We start from the raw sequence: 16,798 nt of genomic DNA, 5'->3' as shown, positions 1-16,798 counted from the left end.
TCAGTTGGATTCCAAGTCTTTTAGGCAGAAGACAGAGAAAGGGATGAATTCACAATTTGCCAAAGTCGTGTGTTGTTAGTTTCTACTGTCAGCATGATATATAAATCAGTTATTTCCATGTTTCTTCTTAATTGTCATGGCAGACAAAAGACATTATCCAGTGACTTAAAAAAATCCTGTCTGTGCCCAGAACTTTAGCTGAGAAGCAGTTATTCCTTACAGAGGTCATTTTCCGAGAGGTGAGCTAATAAGGATATATATACACCGAATGAATAGTTACTACAAGTATTACATTTACAGAAACAAATGACTGAGTAAGTGAGTGATATACAAGTAATCTTTAGCTGTTTGATTCCAGCCTGCATGAATTAAGTGTATATATAACATATATATAACAATCGTAAAATTGGCATCTTAAACTCAAGTTTTCATTCTTGTGTTTTCAGTGACATTCATATATATACAGTGCTGTGAAAAAGTATTTGCCCCCTTCCTGATTTTTTATTTTTTTGCATATTTGCCACACTTAAATGATTCAGATCATCAAACAAATTTTAATATTAGACAAAGATAACCCGAGTAAATACAAAATTAAGTTTTTAAATGATGATTTCATTTATTAAGGGAAAAAAGCTATCCAAACCTACTTGGCCCTATGGGAAAAAGTAATTGCCCCCCCTTGATAAATCATGAATGAACTGTGATTAACCACATTTTTTGGAAAACTGAGTTCAATTTCACTAGCCACACCCAGGCCTGATTACTGCCAGACCTGTTGAATCAAGAAATCACTTAAATACAACCAGTGGTGTATAAAGTACTTGAAAGCCATACTTGAGTAAAAGTACAGATATCTTACCTGAAAGTGACTCCGGTAAAAGTAAAAGTCACCCGTAAGAAAATGACTTGAGTCAAAGTCTTAAAGTAGCTCATATTAAATGTACTTAAGTATCAAAAGTATCTGGTGTTGAAATGTACTTAAGTATCAAAAGTAAAAGTACAAGTACCAAACTTAAAAATGCAAAGTGATTTTTATAGTAGGCCTCTACAGACACAAAACAACCCAAAATTGTTCTCTTCAGGATTTATTTCAACTGACTAACTATAACAAAAATATACATATAATGTATAATTTTACAAATTTTGAACCCCAGATACTGAGGTTCAAATAGTAATGGACTAGTGCATCTGAACTTCTAGGGACAAGAAAGAACCAACACAACAGAATAAACAAGCCTCTTGTGTCTGCCTAAGAACACTAATAGACCACAGTATAACCACTAAAAAATTGTTAACTGTAAATATCACTAAACATGGACCTTTCACTTTCTAATCAGTAGCAGGAATGGCACACAATGCCCCTTATGAAAACTCAGCAAATGGAAACAAGTTCGAGGCACACATAATAGGATAGTTTTCCTCTTTTGTTAACAACCTGCACAGTGCTAGTACAGAGAAGAAAAAATCACTGGACACAGTCTAGTTTTGCTGCAGGCCAAATTTCAGACCAAATAATAAAGACTGAACTGAACCGAGCTCCTGCATGAGCACCTGGATCATTCTAAAGGGAATAAATGGATGAGGAATGTGCTCGCGTTGATTAACGCCTTTTGTACACACATCACTACTACCCATTGGATGGTTTAGTGAGGTCCTCGGATCGGCCCTGCCAGAGTTGGTCACGGCCCTGGCGGAGCGCCGAGAAGACGATCAAACTTGACTATCTAGAGCAGTGGTATTCAACTAAAATTTAAAGAGGTCCAGTTAGAGAAAATTTCTTGAAGCAATGGTCCGGAAGATCATAATGTCTAACTATTTAGTGTGATATATATTTAAGTAGCCTAGTAGTTGTATCAACATCTGCATGTACTAAATACCTGACTGTCAAATCAAATGAATTCAGTACGATTCAAAAACATTTTGACAATATTTATTGTCACGTAACATAGAACTGAACATATATGTATGATTGCAGATATGTATAATGTTCTCTCATTAACTAAATAAAAGTAGGGCTGCATTTCAAAATAAGACAAAATAAATAAAATGTGAAAATTGTGCATGTTCAAATAAAGGGCTTAACTTCAGAAAAATAAAATAAAGGGAGCAAAAGCTTGAATTTCCCTTTTTCTGTTTCACATCTTGACTCAAAAGTATTATTTTACAGATAATAAATCTCAACATATCTTAACAATTGAACAGTTTTAGAATCACTTTCTTCCCCTCTTATATCCCACTCCCCCACTTTGTTCGTCTGTTTCTCTCCCTTTCTCCGTCTCACTCCTGTTTCTCTCCCTTTCTCCGTCTCACTCCTCTGTTTCTCTCCCTTTCTCCGTCTCACTCCTCTGTATCTCTCCCTTTCTCCGTCACACTCCTGTTTCTCAACTTTCTCCGTCTCACTCCTCTGTTTCTCAACTTTCTCCGTCACACTCCTGTTTCTCTCCCTTTCTCCGTCTCACTCCTCTGTTTCTCTCCCTTTCTCCGTCTCACTCCTCTGTATCTCTCCCTTTCTCCGTCACACTCCTGTTTCTCAACTTTCTCCGGCTCACTCCTGTTTCTCTCCCTTTCTCCGTCACACTCCTGTTTCTCAACTTTCTCCGGCTCATTCCTGTTTCTCTCCCTTTCTCCGTCACACTCCTGTTTCTCAACTTTCTCCGTCTCACTCCTGTTTCTCTCCCTTTCTCCGTCTCACTCCTCTGTTTCTCTCCCTTTCTCCGTCTCACTCCTCTGTATCTCTCCCTTTCTCCGTCACACTCCTGTTTCTCAACTTTCTCCGGCTCACTCCTGTTTCTCTCCCTTTCTCCGTCACACTCCTGTTTCTCAACTTTCTCCGGCTCATTCCTGTTTCTCTCCCTTTCTCCGTCTCACTCCTCTGTTTCTCTCCCTTTCTCCGTCTCACTCCTCTGTTTCTCTCCCTTTCTCCGTCACACTCCTGTTTCTCAACTTTCTCCGGCTCACTCCTGTTTCTCTCCCTTTCTCCGTCTCACTCCTGTTTCTCAACTTTCTCCGTCTCACTCCTCTGTTTCTCTCCCTTCCTCCGTCTCACTCCTCTGTTTCTCTCCCTTTCTCCGTCTCACTCCTCTGTTTCTCAACTATCTCCGTCTCACTCCTGTTTCTCAACTTTCTCCGTCTCACTCCTCTGTTTCTCTCCCTTTCTCTGTCTCACTCCTGTTTCTCAACTTTCTGTCTCACTCCTCTGTTTCTCTCCCTTCCTCCGTCTCACTCCTCTGTTTCTCTCCCTTTCTCCGTCTCACTCCTGTTTCTCAACTTTCTCCGTCTCACTCCTCTGTTTCTCTCCCTTTCTCTGTCTCACTCCTGTTTCTCAACTTTCTCCGTCTCACTCCTCTGTTTCTCTCCCTTTCTCTGTCTCACTCCTGTTTCTCAACTTTCTGTCTCACTCCTCTGTTTCTCTCCCTTCCTCCGTCTCACTCCTCTGTTTCTCTCCCTTTCTCCGTCTCACTCCTCTGTTTCTCAACTTTCTCCGTCTCACTCCTCTGTTTCTCTCCCTTTCTCCGTCTCACTCCTGTTTCTCAACTTTCTCCGTCTCACTCCTCTGTTTCTCTCCCTTTCTGTCTCACTCCTGTTTCTCAACTTTCTGTCTCACTCCTCTGTTTCTCTCCCTTCCTCCGTCTCACTCCTCTGTTTCTCTCCCTTTCTCCGTCTCACTCCTGTGTCTCAACTTTCTGTCTCACTCCTCTGTTTCTCTCCCTTCCTCCGTCTCACTCCTCTGTTTCTCTCCCTTTCTCCGTCTCACTCCTGTTTCTCCACTTTCTCTGTCTCACTCCTCTGTTTCTCTCCCTTTCTCCATCTCACTCCTGTTTCTCAACTTTCTGTCTCACTCCTCTGTTTCTCTCCCTTTCTCCATCTCACTCCTGTTTCTCTCCCTTTCTCCGTCTCACTCCTCTGTTTCTCTCCCTTTCTCCATCTCACTCCTGTTTCTCTCCCTTTCTCCGTCTCACTCCTCTGTTTCTCTCCCTTTCTCCGTCTCACTCCTGTTTCTCAACTTTCTGTCTCACTCCTCTGTTTCTCTCCCTTCCTCCATCTCACTCCTGTTTCTCTCCCTTTCTCCGTCTCACTCCTGTTTCTCTCCCTTTCTCCGTCTCACTCCTGTTTCTCTCCCTTTCTCCGTCTCACTCCTCTGTATCTCTCCCTTTGTTTTCTCTACCAGTATCTCTATCTTTCTTTTTCTTTCTACCATCTTTTCATGTGTAACTTGCCTCTAACTCTCTCATCTGTCCGCACTGTGGAGTCGCAATGTTTACCGCCTGGAATGCACAGACTTGATTGGCTGAGTGGTATCACGTGGGATGGCTTAACTCGCATGCAATTGGTCTGTGCGTTTCCTCATCCGCTAAACCACTACCGTAAAGACTACAAAAGCTGCGCCGGTTACAAATAGAAGCGCCCCGTCAGGTTTTAAATCATAACCTTCTGTTTTGGCTGTAGGTCCGGGTCCGTACGGGACGGCTTCTGGGTCCGGACCCGGACCGCGGTCCGCCTGTTAGTGACCTCTGGTTTAGATGATGAAACTAGTGTAGTCAGTAGTAGTAGGAGTGGAGATACCTAGAAGAAACAGAGACAAGCGTGAGTATAAAAATAAAACAGGAAGTGACATAGAACATGCAGCAGGAAATGGTGACCATGACATTTACATAATTATGCAATTTAACCTTTTCAAAGATCAATTAACTTAATTGTTAAGAACATTCAATCCGACCAGTCAAACCACTCACAACTAAAACAACAGATAAAACAGACTTTCCAGCCCTGTTAACAAACATTGCTCTTGAATACATATAAAACATTTGACACAGGATATATGTTACCAGCTCAGTAAACTGCTTCTCTGAATCGTTAAAATCTAAACATTAATATTCTACAATTACAAAACTATGGGACAATTACTAACTGACCTGGAGATTTTTAGATCTTCACACTTGGGATAAGAACACTTTAATAATTACATCAAATAGGAACACAAAAATCTATTAAATCAAAAGATATGCTCAAACATAAAGTTAACCTGGGAATCAAATATTTGAATTGAATACAAATTATTATATACAATTAATCACAAAAAGGTAAGTCCTGTAAATCATTTAGAAAGTCTTAATTATCTCTTATTAGGGTTCTGTTGTTAAAGCAACAGAAACACTAATAATAGTAGACTAAAAATTCACTGTCTGATTACTAGAATTCACACTTGTAACAAATCATGAAAGCATTAGGGATTTGTCTCAGGTGAGACAAACATTGATGGCCCCACCCACAGGGGTGAAGTCCTGCAATCTTCCTCATCTTCTCAGAAAGATTAATTTAATTTACCTTTACCTTTACCTGTGAAACATACAATCAGTGTCAGGCTTTGGGTCGGGTATCTCATCAGCCACACTTACATACTTGGACGTCTGTAATCAGCCTTATTAAGAAAAAATGGGATTAAACATTGGAGGATGCATCAAACAGATCCAGTCAAAGGTCATTATCTATGTTTCTCTTTGCTCATAGGAACTTAGAGGTCTGCTTTGTTCTGTATAGTCTCAATACGTTTGAATGAGAGGGATTTGCCCTCTGCTGTGATCACATGAGCTAGAAAAGTTACCTTTTGTTGAACAAATTGCAATTTAGTTGATCCAAATTTGTCACAACCTGCAGGCCGTCAGGATTTTAACATGAATCCTATCCCTAGACAGCACATAAGGTCTCGTCCTAATAAGTTAATAGGACAACATGAGTTCGATCATCATTAATGTTCCATCATTAAAGGAACAGAATATATTTCTTTAACAATTTTGCCAGAACCGCCAATGGAGTGTATGAATTGACTACTTTCTTTGGGTGGAACAGGACCAAGTCGAGATCGTAGTCCACACACTGACACACTGAGGCATTGTAGGATACAAAGAAGACTTTTTCCGAGCAGATTTATGTGTACGTTCTCATTCATTTGTCATTCGTTCACGTTCATTCATCTCATCATCTTTTTGTGATACAAACGGCATTTCTTTTTTCTTTCCCTACATTCTGATTAATTTTTTCACACGCTCAGTGATTTTAGACGTGTCTCTATCTCCCTCAGATCCTTTTTTTTAAACCTTTCTTTTTGGCTTTCTCTTTTTAATTCACAGATCTATTTTCTCTCTCAACCTTATTAATTGCCTCGGACTAAATGTTCCCCATCTGGGGAATCCGAACTCCTTTATCCATATTGGTAAAGGTCCTGTGGCAACATCACCATATTTAGTCTGCATTATTTTCACATTTTGAGCCTCCAAATCGGGCAAATTATCTGGATTCTCTTTAAATCATTTGTTTCCCATCTCATAGCAGTATCTGATCCCGTAAGGTCCCTGACCTTAAAATGGAAAAGGTCCTTGACCTTTCATGTGTACACTATTTTATTCTTTAAGACACGGTCGTCACCGCAAATTCAGATAGTTTACACTACAATGCTGAAAAAAGCTGTCAAACAGATAGTATTTTAAAGGAGGTCCCAGATCTATATGTTCCGAAAATGTAACATTTCTCTGCCCTGTATTGACTATATCGGCAATCAGCAGATTTCCATCAGATAGGAATTAAGGAACAATTTGTTTGAATAATTTGTTGACTAAATCTGGTTTATATAATTATTCTCAGAATTATTTCACAGTCTCACCGTAAGGACGATGAATGTCCCGTTGTGTGGAGATCCCAGTGGTGACTGTCTGTGGCTCCCGACGGTCAACCATCTATTCTCTGTGTTTCACTGAGGTAGAGGCTAAAGTACTTTTTCTCTCAGGATGATCAGTCACTGTCCGTTTGTGGCTCCAGATGAGTCACACAAGGGATCCCACTTCTGAAACCAAGGTTGCGGTGGAAATTTGACCTGGTGAGGCGTCTAAAATAAAGAGATCTAGAATGGTCTTGGTATACTTTATTCCTTGCAAGGAAGGTGAGACAGATCTTACAGCATGCCAACATGTGAAGGTGTGAAATACAAAGAAACACACTCGCAGGCATGCTCTTCTATAACATCCCAGGGGATAAGAAACAAACTTTTGGCCTCTTCAAGGTCTTTGTGGAGGAGGCAAGCACAGTGTGTTAAGATTTGTGGCTTTGACATCCCGGAGCTTTTGTAGACTGATACCTACTGCATCTGCTGTGAGGCAGGTCATCAAAGGTCATCTTGGCAGTTACACAAGCAGAAATGGTATACATGAACAGAGATAATATATAGTACAGTATAGTAGTATAATTTGCCATTACACTTCTTTGTCATATTTGTACCGATTCTACTTAAATGCTGTTAATGCTTTGCCTATGTTTTGCGTCATTGAACTGAAACTTGAAATTACACTGCTGCCAGGCTGCATTACGGCACCTGCCACGGCAGCTCCCACCTTTGTTTGGTGACATCTGTCTCTGTTACCAGGCTGTTTGGAGGCAGCCAAGATCAAAAGATCAAGCAGAACAATGTAAAGATGTTCTCTTTTTCTCTTAAGTATTGTGTCCTCATATTGCTTAGTAATTGTGTTTTTTGAAATGCATTCAAACATTTAAGTGATATTACATGTTCTGCAGTCAAAAAACTTTTGAGGACACCATCATTACTATTCACTGTAACAATTTACAACAAGTGACAAGTGGACACTTAATTGCACTACCATCTGTATATTCAGGTATTTCCACATGTAACCAGTTTCTGATGCCTACGGGAATGGTGTGTCTTTCTGTGTAATGACTTTTATCCAGGCATAATTTTTAGATGTTGATGGAGAGTTGGGCTGTTATTAAAATGATGTACAACAATCTGGTACACACAAATATGGTAGGAACATGATGCTTAATGACTGAAACTGGAACCCTGCTTTCTTTTCAATGAGTTACATAAAAAGACTCAAATTTGCTATGACTTTACTCCTCTGTCTGAAATGATGATGGTCAGAAGCTGTTATTAATTTTTTAATATTAAAGTTACTATAACCCAGTCCTTACTACAATACCTTTGCTATCTTTGACATATGTAAAACCTGCTGTTTGTGTCTGTTATTGCAGCTCTGTAGCCCTTTTTAAGGTTCCATTATTAACATTTACCATCACTGACACAATATGTCATTACAATAGACAATTCTATAATTTAATGCTTTAATTTAGTTATTATGATCTGCATTTACACAAATTACACAAACATAAAAAATAAAAGGCAATTATTTACACATTTTTAATGTCTATCTGTCATTAAAAGCAACTTTAAAAATAATATTTGTTGTGTATGAAGACGTGAGGTTGCTGTTTACATTTTTTAAGTTCTCTATTCATCATTTTTCTCACACATAAATACAAATTTAAATTTAGTTGATACCCTGTGACTGCTGCATAGGTCCACAAGGGTAAATCACTCTTCCTCAAATCTGGAGAAAACTCTTTGATTGTTTTTATCAATCATTTCAGTGGTCAACTTCTCATAGTCTTCTTGTTTTTGGAACACACTGAAAAGTTCAGCAGGAGAATTTTCATCCTGATCACCTTCCCAGTTTTGCAGGTCCTAATGATTAGGCTTGTTCCTCTTCATTCATCACAAGGACAGTGGAAAGTTTATGTCGTCCTTGAAAACTTGTCTTCCGGCACCAGTCAGCTCCAGCCATGTAAAAGAATGCTCTCCTGCTGTAAAGGAGAAAGTGTGGTCAAAGCATTTAGTCTAGATTGATATTGCTACCAGCTAACACTTCTAACTTGTAAAACATTTACAGTAACCTTTATCATCAATGCATAGATTATATTTTAAAAGAAGCAAATGCTGTCTTTAACACTCAAACCTTTACCATCTAATCTTTATTTTCAGAAATACACAATGTGTATGTTACTGATTTAATAAAAAAATAACGCTAAGGGGATCAATCCAGAGCCTTCCAAATTAGATACAGTACATAATCACTTTTTGCTTAATTGTTAATGTCTAATAACGAATGGTAAAAATCCATAGCTAGAGCTTGATAAATGCACATCATTATGTACTTAAGAGTGACACTCACATTATGTATTGTGTGGAAGGCTAAATTACATTTTATTCTTGTTCTTTATGTTTACTATTTTAATATTTCATACTGTGAACTGTTTTGGATCGCTTATCCGTGACCCACAATTCATTTTATTAATAAAATTAATTTCTATTATATGAAGTTCTGATGTTTGTGAATGCTGTCCTGCTTATACCATCGGGTGTTACCTTTGAGCAAGTCAAGTGGTATGTCATGTTGTTGCTGCTGTGTGTTGCAATTATAGACTGTATACACAGTGGGGGGAGGTGTGTGTGTGTGTGGGTGTGGGGGGGGGGGGGGGGATATATGTGTATATTTGATATCTGTGTCACCTGTTCTGTGGAAAAAGAAAATGATCTGTAAATAAATACATTTCACATGATTTGAAGTTGACCTTCAAATTGCCCCCACTGGCAGAACAGATTTAGAGATGTTGCACATATACATGCTTACTCACAATTCAAAGAAATATACTTGTTAATTTCCTTGGAAGATGTACCCTTCAGAAACCCAGATTTAAAATTTAAAATCGTAAAATTGTTATCTTAAACTCCATTCAAGTTTTCATTCTTGTGTTTTCAGTGACGTTTTCAGTGACATTCATATATATACAGTGCTGTGAAAAAGTATTTGCCCCCTTCCTGGTATCTTATTTTTTTGCATATTTGTCACACTTAAATGTTTCAGATCATCAAACTAATTTTAATATTAGACAAAGATAACCCGAGTAAATATAAAATGCAGTTTTTAAATGATGATTTCATTTATTAAGGGGAAAAAAGCTACCCAAACCTACTTGGCCCTATGTGAAAAAGTAATTGCCCCCCCTTGATAAATCATGAATGAACTGTGATTAACCACATATTTTGGAAAGCTGAGTTCAATTTCACTAGCCACACCCAGGCCTGATTACTGCCAGACCTGTTGAATCAAGAAATCACTTAAATAGAACCTGTCTGACAAAGTGAAGTAGGCTAAAAGATCTCAAAAAGCAACACATCATGCCGCGATCTAAGGAAATTCAAAAACAGATGAGAATCAAAGTAATTGACATGTATCAGTCTGGAAAGGGTTACAAAGCCATTTCTAAGGCTTTGGGACTTCAGCGAACCACGGTGAGAGCCATTATCCACAAATGGAGAAGACTTGGAACAGTGGTGAACCTTCCCAGGAGTGGCCGGCCTACCAAAATTACTCCAAGAGCGCATCGACGACTCATCCAGGAGGTCATAAAAGACCCCAGAACAACATCTAAAGAACTGCAGGCCTCACTTGCCTCAGTTAAGGTCAGTGTTCATGATTCAACAATAAGAAAGAGACTGGGCAAAAATGGCATCCATGGGAGAGTTCCAAGGTTGGTCGGGCTGCCTTGGTCGACCGGGGTCGAGCAGGCTGTACCGGTAATGATCCTTCCGCAGGTTCACCTTCAGAAACTTTGTTACGAGTTTTACTTCCTCTAGATCAGAGGTCACTAACAGGCGGACCGCGGTCCGGGTCCGGACCCAGAAGCCGTCCCGTACGGACCCGGACCTACAGCCAAAACAGAAGGTTATGATTTAAAACCTGACGGGGCACTTCTATTTGTAACCGGCGCAGCTTTTGTAGTCTTTACGGTAGTGGTTTAGCGGATGAGGAAACACACAGACCAATTGCATGCGAGTTAAGCCATCCCATGTGATACTACTCAGCCAATCAAGTCTGTGCATTCCAGGCGGTAAACATTGCGACTCTACAGTGCGGACAGATGAGAGAGTTAGAGGCAAGTTACACATGAAAAGATGGTAGAAAGAAAAAGAAAGACAGAGATACAGGTAGAGAAAACAAAGGGAGAGATACAGAGGAGTGAGACGGAGAAAGGGAGAGAAACAGAGGAGTGAGACGGAGAAAGGGAGAGAAACAGACGAACAAAGTGGGGGAGTTGGATATAAGAGGGGAAGAAAGTGATTCTAAAACTGTTCAATTGTTAAGATGTGTTGAGATTTATTATCTGTAAAATTGGTTGAGACTTTTGAGTCAAGATGTGAAACAGAAAAAGGGAAATTCAAGCTTTTGCTCCCTTTATTTTATTTTTCTGAAGTTAAGCCCTTTATTTGAACATGCACAATTTTCACATTTTATTTATTTTCTCTTATTTTGAAATGCAGCCCTACTTTTATTTAGTTAATGAGAGAACATACATATCTGCAATCATACATATATGTTCAGTTCTTTGTTACGTGACAATAAACATTGTCCAAAAGTTTTTGAATCGTGCTGAATTCATTTGTACGGAAGCGTATTGCATTCACTTGAAAAAAAAAAAGTTCTGTTTTTCCGAGATAACTATCTCGGAAAAACAGGAAAAAAAATTAAGTAGAACAACTTTTTTTTTACATACTTTTATTTTGAAAGTGAAGTTCCTGTATAGACGCGGACCTACTGTTATGAATCTGTAACTTCAGAAAGGAAAAGTTTGATGTTTTAGCGACCCTCCGAAGAGGCACATGCTCTTACGGTGTTGTTTACGGAAGTTTCAAATAAACCTGAAAACATCAGTTGAAAGTCTCGACCATCTTTCGGGGGATATGCTGCAGATAGATAGAGGATAGTTTTCGTTTTTGTCCATAATTCAAATATTTCGTTTGTTAGTGTAAGCTATTTTATTTAGTGGCTTTATTATGGAAGATTGATGTGTAGTTCCTGTTATAAGCAGGGTGTTGGTTGGGACTCTTGTTTTGAAAAGGGTTCTAACGGAAGAGGGTTCTGTCGATAGAGAAGTTTTGAAGTGTGAAGGAAAGTAAACGGGTGTGATGTCCCGATTCAATAACCATCTCTCGTGTCCTTCTTCGGCTGAGGCCTGTGACAGTATAAGAGAACAACACGCTCGGCTACATTAGTCTTTTGTGGTTCATGTTATTTATACAGAAGGAGAGTCTGACAGTTTGAAGCGACGCTATACGTCATGGCGCTAATACAAGAAATCGTGCGAAACAAAAGACTGTCTAAGAGTGCAGCAGCTACATGCAGCCCGCTGAACAAGGGCTCTATGTGAAACGTCCATGCAAAATTTTTTCAAGTGAATGCAATACGCTTCCGTATATTAGCGCCATGACGTAAAGCGTCTATTCAGGAACTTCACTTTCAAATCAAAAGCATGTAAAAAAAAGCTCTGTTTTTCTAATTAATTTTTTTTCCTGTTTTTCCGAGATAATTATCTCAGAAAAACAGAACTTATTTTTTTTTCAAGTGAATGCAATACGCTTCCATACATTTGATTTGACAGTCAGGTATTTAGTACATGCAGATGTTGATACAACTACTAGGCTACTTAAATATATATCACACTAAATAGTTAGACATTATGATCTTCCGGACCTTTGCTTCAAGAAATTTTCTCTAACTGGACCTCTTTCAATTTTAGTTGAATACCCCTGTGCTAGAGGTTTCTTCTCCACAGTTGCCAAAGTGCTTGCTCATTGTGGGAACTATTGTAAAGGTCTTGACCTTCAATGTAAAGTACCTTGAGATAATGTACATTAATATTTGGCGCCATACAAATAAAATTGAATTTAAATCGAAACAGGGTGGCAGCAATGGCAACTGCCCCCAAACAGCTGTGGCAACAGTGGCAGCTGCCTCAAATCGTGGCAACTGCCAATACAAATCAGTGGCAGTTTCTGTTGCCACTGGATGTGCCTCTACGAGCTGCCTATGCCACGATTTCAGCTTGCTGTCTCTCCAAAGTTTCTTCAGCTGAGAGCAACTGCGCGTTGTGACTGCAGCCGGCACATTCCCACGTTTTTTTTCATCCAAACTTTTTAAATAATTTTTTATTGAGACCAATGGTGACAAATAAAAAACATTTAAGGCATGTATCAACATAACAACGTTTACACTGGCGTTGAGACAGTATTAAGGAGAAAAAAAGAAATACTAACAAAGAGCAAATGTAAAATAAATAAACTATTAATAAACTTATTCGATCAACATAAACAGTAAAGAAAAAAGTTTGACGAGATTAAATGTCTTTAGTTAATTCTTCTATCCCTTGATATGGATCTTTACTTTTAAATACTTACAACTAACTAAGTTGTTAACTAAGTAAGGTATATCTAAGGATTGGAGCCACCTCTGAAATTAAAACCAAAATTCTTCAGGATCACAGTGGAAGAAAACATGTTCCACAGTCTCAATGTCCTGCTCACAGACACATTGTCATCGTCATTCCAATTGAATCTTTAATGTTATTTGTCATTCCAAATTTTGACTGGGCAATGGAGATTGTATTAGTCACACCAATCTCTGTTGTTAAGGGTTAAGGGTTAGGGGTTAGGGTTATGATTAATCTATCAAATGAGATAAAGCTCAGATCACTTCCCACAATGTTTTAAGGTCATGTGACCTGTGTGACGGACACAATTTCTAAGCAGCATGCATTTTGTTGGGAGCAGCATGCATCATGTTTACCTAAGCATGTTAATTCGAACAAACCATCTTATGCCTTCTTCCATGATGCATTTAGGGTCTGTGGTAGTCAGAGTATCATATTTAAACAACTTTATTTGTCCCCGGAGGGGCAATTCTAAGGCATTCTAGAGAATGTCAAGTCAAACAAGTAAAAACAAGAATGAAAACAACAAAGACATCAGTGCAATATCCACGGACAATTAAGAATCAGTGCAGTATACTATATTTGTAAAGTAAGAGTCGTGTATATGACTTTAAAAGGGCAGTGAACAAAATAACGGCTGTGAAAAAAGTGATTGTAAGAATGTAGATAAATACTGAATGTTAAAGTGATTTGAGTTTATTGAGGTAAGTAATACAGACATAAATTATGTATAGTTAAGGTGAATGAAGAATATATGTACAGGACCAGGTAGCAGGAGATGAATAAATACTGTACCTGAAAATCAACCTTGACAAGAAAGGGAAAGGCTCTCCCACCCACGACCTGACTATTACCTTTGACAACTCCGTGCTATCCCCCACCCAGACTGCTAGGAACCTGGGTGTGGCACTCGACAGTCAACTCTCTGTACAACCCGCTCCTGTAGATACATGCTGCACAACATCAGGAGAATACGTCCCCTACTCACTCAGAAGGCAGCGCAGGTTCTGGTCCAGGCTCTGGTCATCTCACGCCTAGACTATTGTAACTCCCTCCTGGCTGGTCTACCTGCTAGTGCCATCCGACCTCTGCAGCTCATCAAGAATGCAGCAGCTCGACTGGTCTTTAACCAACCTAAATTCACTAACACTACTCCGCTCCTCCGCTCCCTTCACTGGTAACCAGTGGCTGCCCGCATCCGTTTCAAAACACTATTACTTGCCTTGCTGTGAACGGAGCGGGTCCAGTCTAAATTCAGGACATGGTCAAACCTTACACCCCAGCCCAACCAACTTCAGTCCTGATCATAAATACCAAATATTTATTCATTTTCAGTATTTTAACCCTTAAAATGCCAACGTGATTCATATAAAAGAATACATATACCATATACTACATGGTAATGAGATTTCTTTTGTAGTGTTAACACAGCCTGGTATATGTCACTAATTAGCAACAATATTGACTTCTATGCATTATAATTTTGTGTGTATTGCATCAAAAAACACCTTCTGCATCTTCTTGCCAAAAATGTCAACTCCCTAAAACTGCTATAAAACTCTCTATATTTTAATATTATTTTCACTTTTAATGATTTAATTTTATTATACAACAGCAGTCCTGATCATAAATACCAAATATTCATACATTTTCTGTATTTTAACCCTTTACAATACCAGTTTGTTTATTTGAAGGTTATTTTGCATGGTTTTATATAGATGTTTTTAGTTATTTAATGTGGGTTTTATTATATGTTTTACACTTTTAAGTTGAAAGGGGTTTTCTTTATAACTTCCTGCCACTGAGAGAGCTCAGGCTCCAGGGGGAGGCACATAGCTCTTCTACCAGGAAGTAAGGAGAACCTTGTGCCTCCGGACACGGAAGCTACAGCCAATAGGGAACGAAAGTGAAACGGAGTTGACTTATGGTTGAAAGTTCACAAGTGAGAGAAAGTAAAGACACGATTGATGAACCTGAAACTGCAGGTGAAACCTGTTAATTGGAGGCGAGGGATCACTCTGGATGGTATGGGGAGATCCAAGAGAGACGCGAAAACGGCGGTGGACAGGCACAGCTATGCTGTGAATGGGCCTGAGTGGGGAGAGGCAGACAGATTGGAGAGTGTATGGAAATCAGTCAAAAGAGAGAAATAATATTTATTTTGGTGGATTAGGGGGAGCATGTAGGATGAAGGAGGTAGGAAAGTGTAAAGTGACAAGTGCAAGCCGAGTGGAGAAGGGAAGCAGGTGGAATAAGGGCGTGATTTGGGCAATACCAGTTGAAGTATCCATCGATGAAATAAGAGCAAATCTGAAAGGTGGGAAAGTGAAGGATGCACAGAGATTACAAGTTTTCAGAGAAGATAGAATAAAGAGAGAGATAGTAAAAATATATTCTTGAAACTTGAGGAAGAAATTCTCCCAATAAAGAAGTGCTGGGAAACAGGACATACACAGTAAGGGACTACGTACCAAAACCGATTTGGTCATACTGCTACGACATGAAGAGGGAAAAGAAGGTGCGCTAGATGTGGTGAGGATCATGAGTATGAGCACGGGGGGAAAGGGATGCAACCAAAATGTTGTAACTGTGGAGCAAACCATAGTGTGGCATATGGAGGATGTGAAGGGTGGTAAATCTAAACCAGCAAGACGACTCCACTGGACTTCAAACAGCACATCAACCTTTTTTCCCCTTTTCATGGATGGTTAACACAACTGGGCTTAATAATTATACTAGACTAAGCAAAGACTGTTTATTCGATTCCGTGTGATGTTAATAAGTTTGATTTGTGTTGCTGTGATATTTTGGTTATAAGTTATTTTAAAGTCAATGTTAGTTATGTTATGCTCTTCACAGTCTTTCTTTGCATGCAACTAGCTACTTTTAGTAATTTGTGTTTTTATACTTTATCTTCATAATAAATGTTTTTCTTTCACAAATGTTGTCTTCATTAATGTTGCATAAGTGTGAATTTTGCCAACCTCTACACTGTCAAGAACTCTATATCCTTCAACTTTGCAATCTATATGGTAATTTTGGTTATAGTTATTAATTTTATTAAAGTTAGTAGTAAAGTTAGAGAGAGAGAGAGAGAGAGAGAGAGAATTACATACTGAGCGGGTCTACTGGCCCGCTTGAAAAAGGTGAAATCTTTCACCTTTGCAACTGTCTAAGACATCAAAGATTCCTTTGAGCTATGCCCACTGACACTGTGACATTGTACAGAGCTCCCATTGTTGAAGAGACACCTACACACTAGCGAAACCCTCAAACTAAAAGCGATTGTTCAAAAACAATTAGCCCTATCTCAGAGCAATCCCAAGACTTTGCCGAACGCACAGATATATATTTTTATTGGTGAGAGTTAAGAAATACAAATACAAAAATACAAAAGTATGACTTCAAGGCTCCATCCAGAAATGTTCTCTCAAAATTAACATTAAAGTCAATAGAGAAAAAATCTGACCACCTTCTGCTTTAGACCTCATAGAGCCAAAAGTTTAGGTCTGAAAGATTTCATAAAGACATTTCTGCGAAGCTAACCAATTTTCCTACGTTTTGATGTATGACAACCTCCATTTGTGGCTTTGAGAGCAGTTTAGGCACAGAAAAAAATGGCTGAAAATCTGTCATTTTCTCACTTGTTCCTTTGATGTATGCTCCCATTGACTCCCATTATTTAGTT

The 16,798-nt window shown here is 38.9% G+C and overlaps 1 long non-coding RNA gene across 1 annotated transcript; it reads right to left on the bottom strand.

The window, feature by feature from the left end:
- Positions 1–11,666: 11,666 nt before the first annotated feature.
- On the bottom strand, positions 11,667–15,468 carry LOC117759459. The gene is made up of 4 exons (XR_004613477.1): positions 15,458–15,468; positions 12,964–12,973; positions 11,880–11,887; positions 11,667–11,843 (listed from the first exon to the last, which is right to left on the bottom strand). It is a non-coding gene; the product is annotated as an uncharacterized LOC117759459 (long non-coding RNA).
- Between the last annotated feature and the right edge of the window lie 1,330 nt (positions 15,469–16,798).

The sequence above is a fragment of the Hippoglossus hippoglossus genome, chromosome 3 (genome assembly GCF_009819705.1).
Source record: "Hippoglossus hippoglossus isolate fHipHip1 chromosome 3, fHipHip1.pri, whole genome shotgun sequence".
NCBI lineage: Eukaryota > Metazoa > Chordata > Actinopteri > Pleuronectiformes > Pleuronectidae > Hippoglossus > Hippoglossus hippoglossus.
This window is presented reverse-complemented; position numbering and strand designations above follow the sequence as displayed.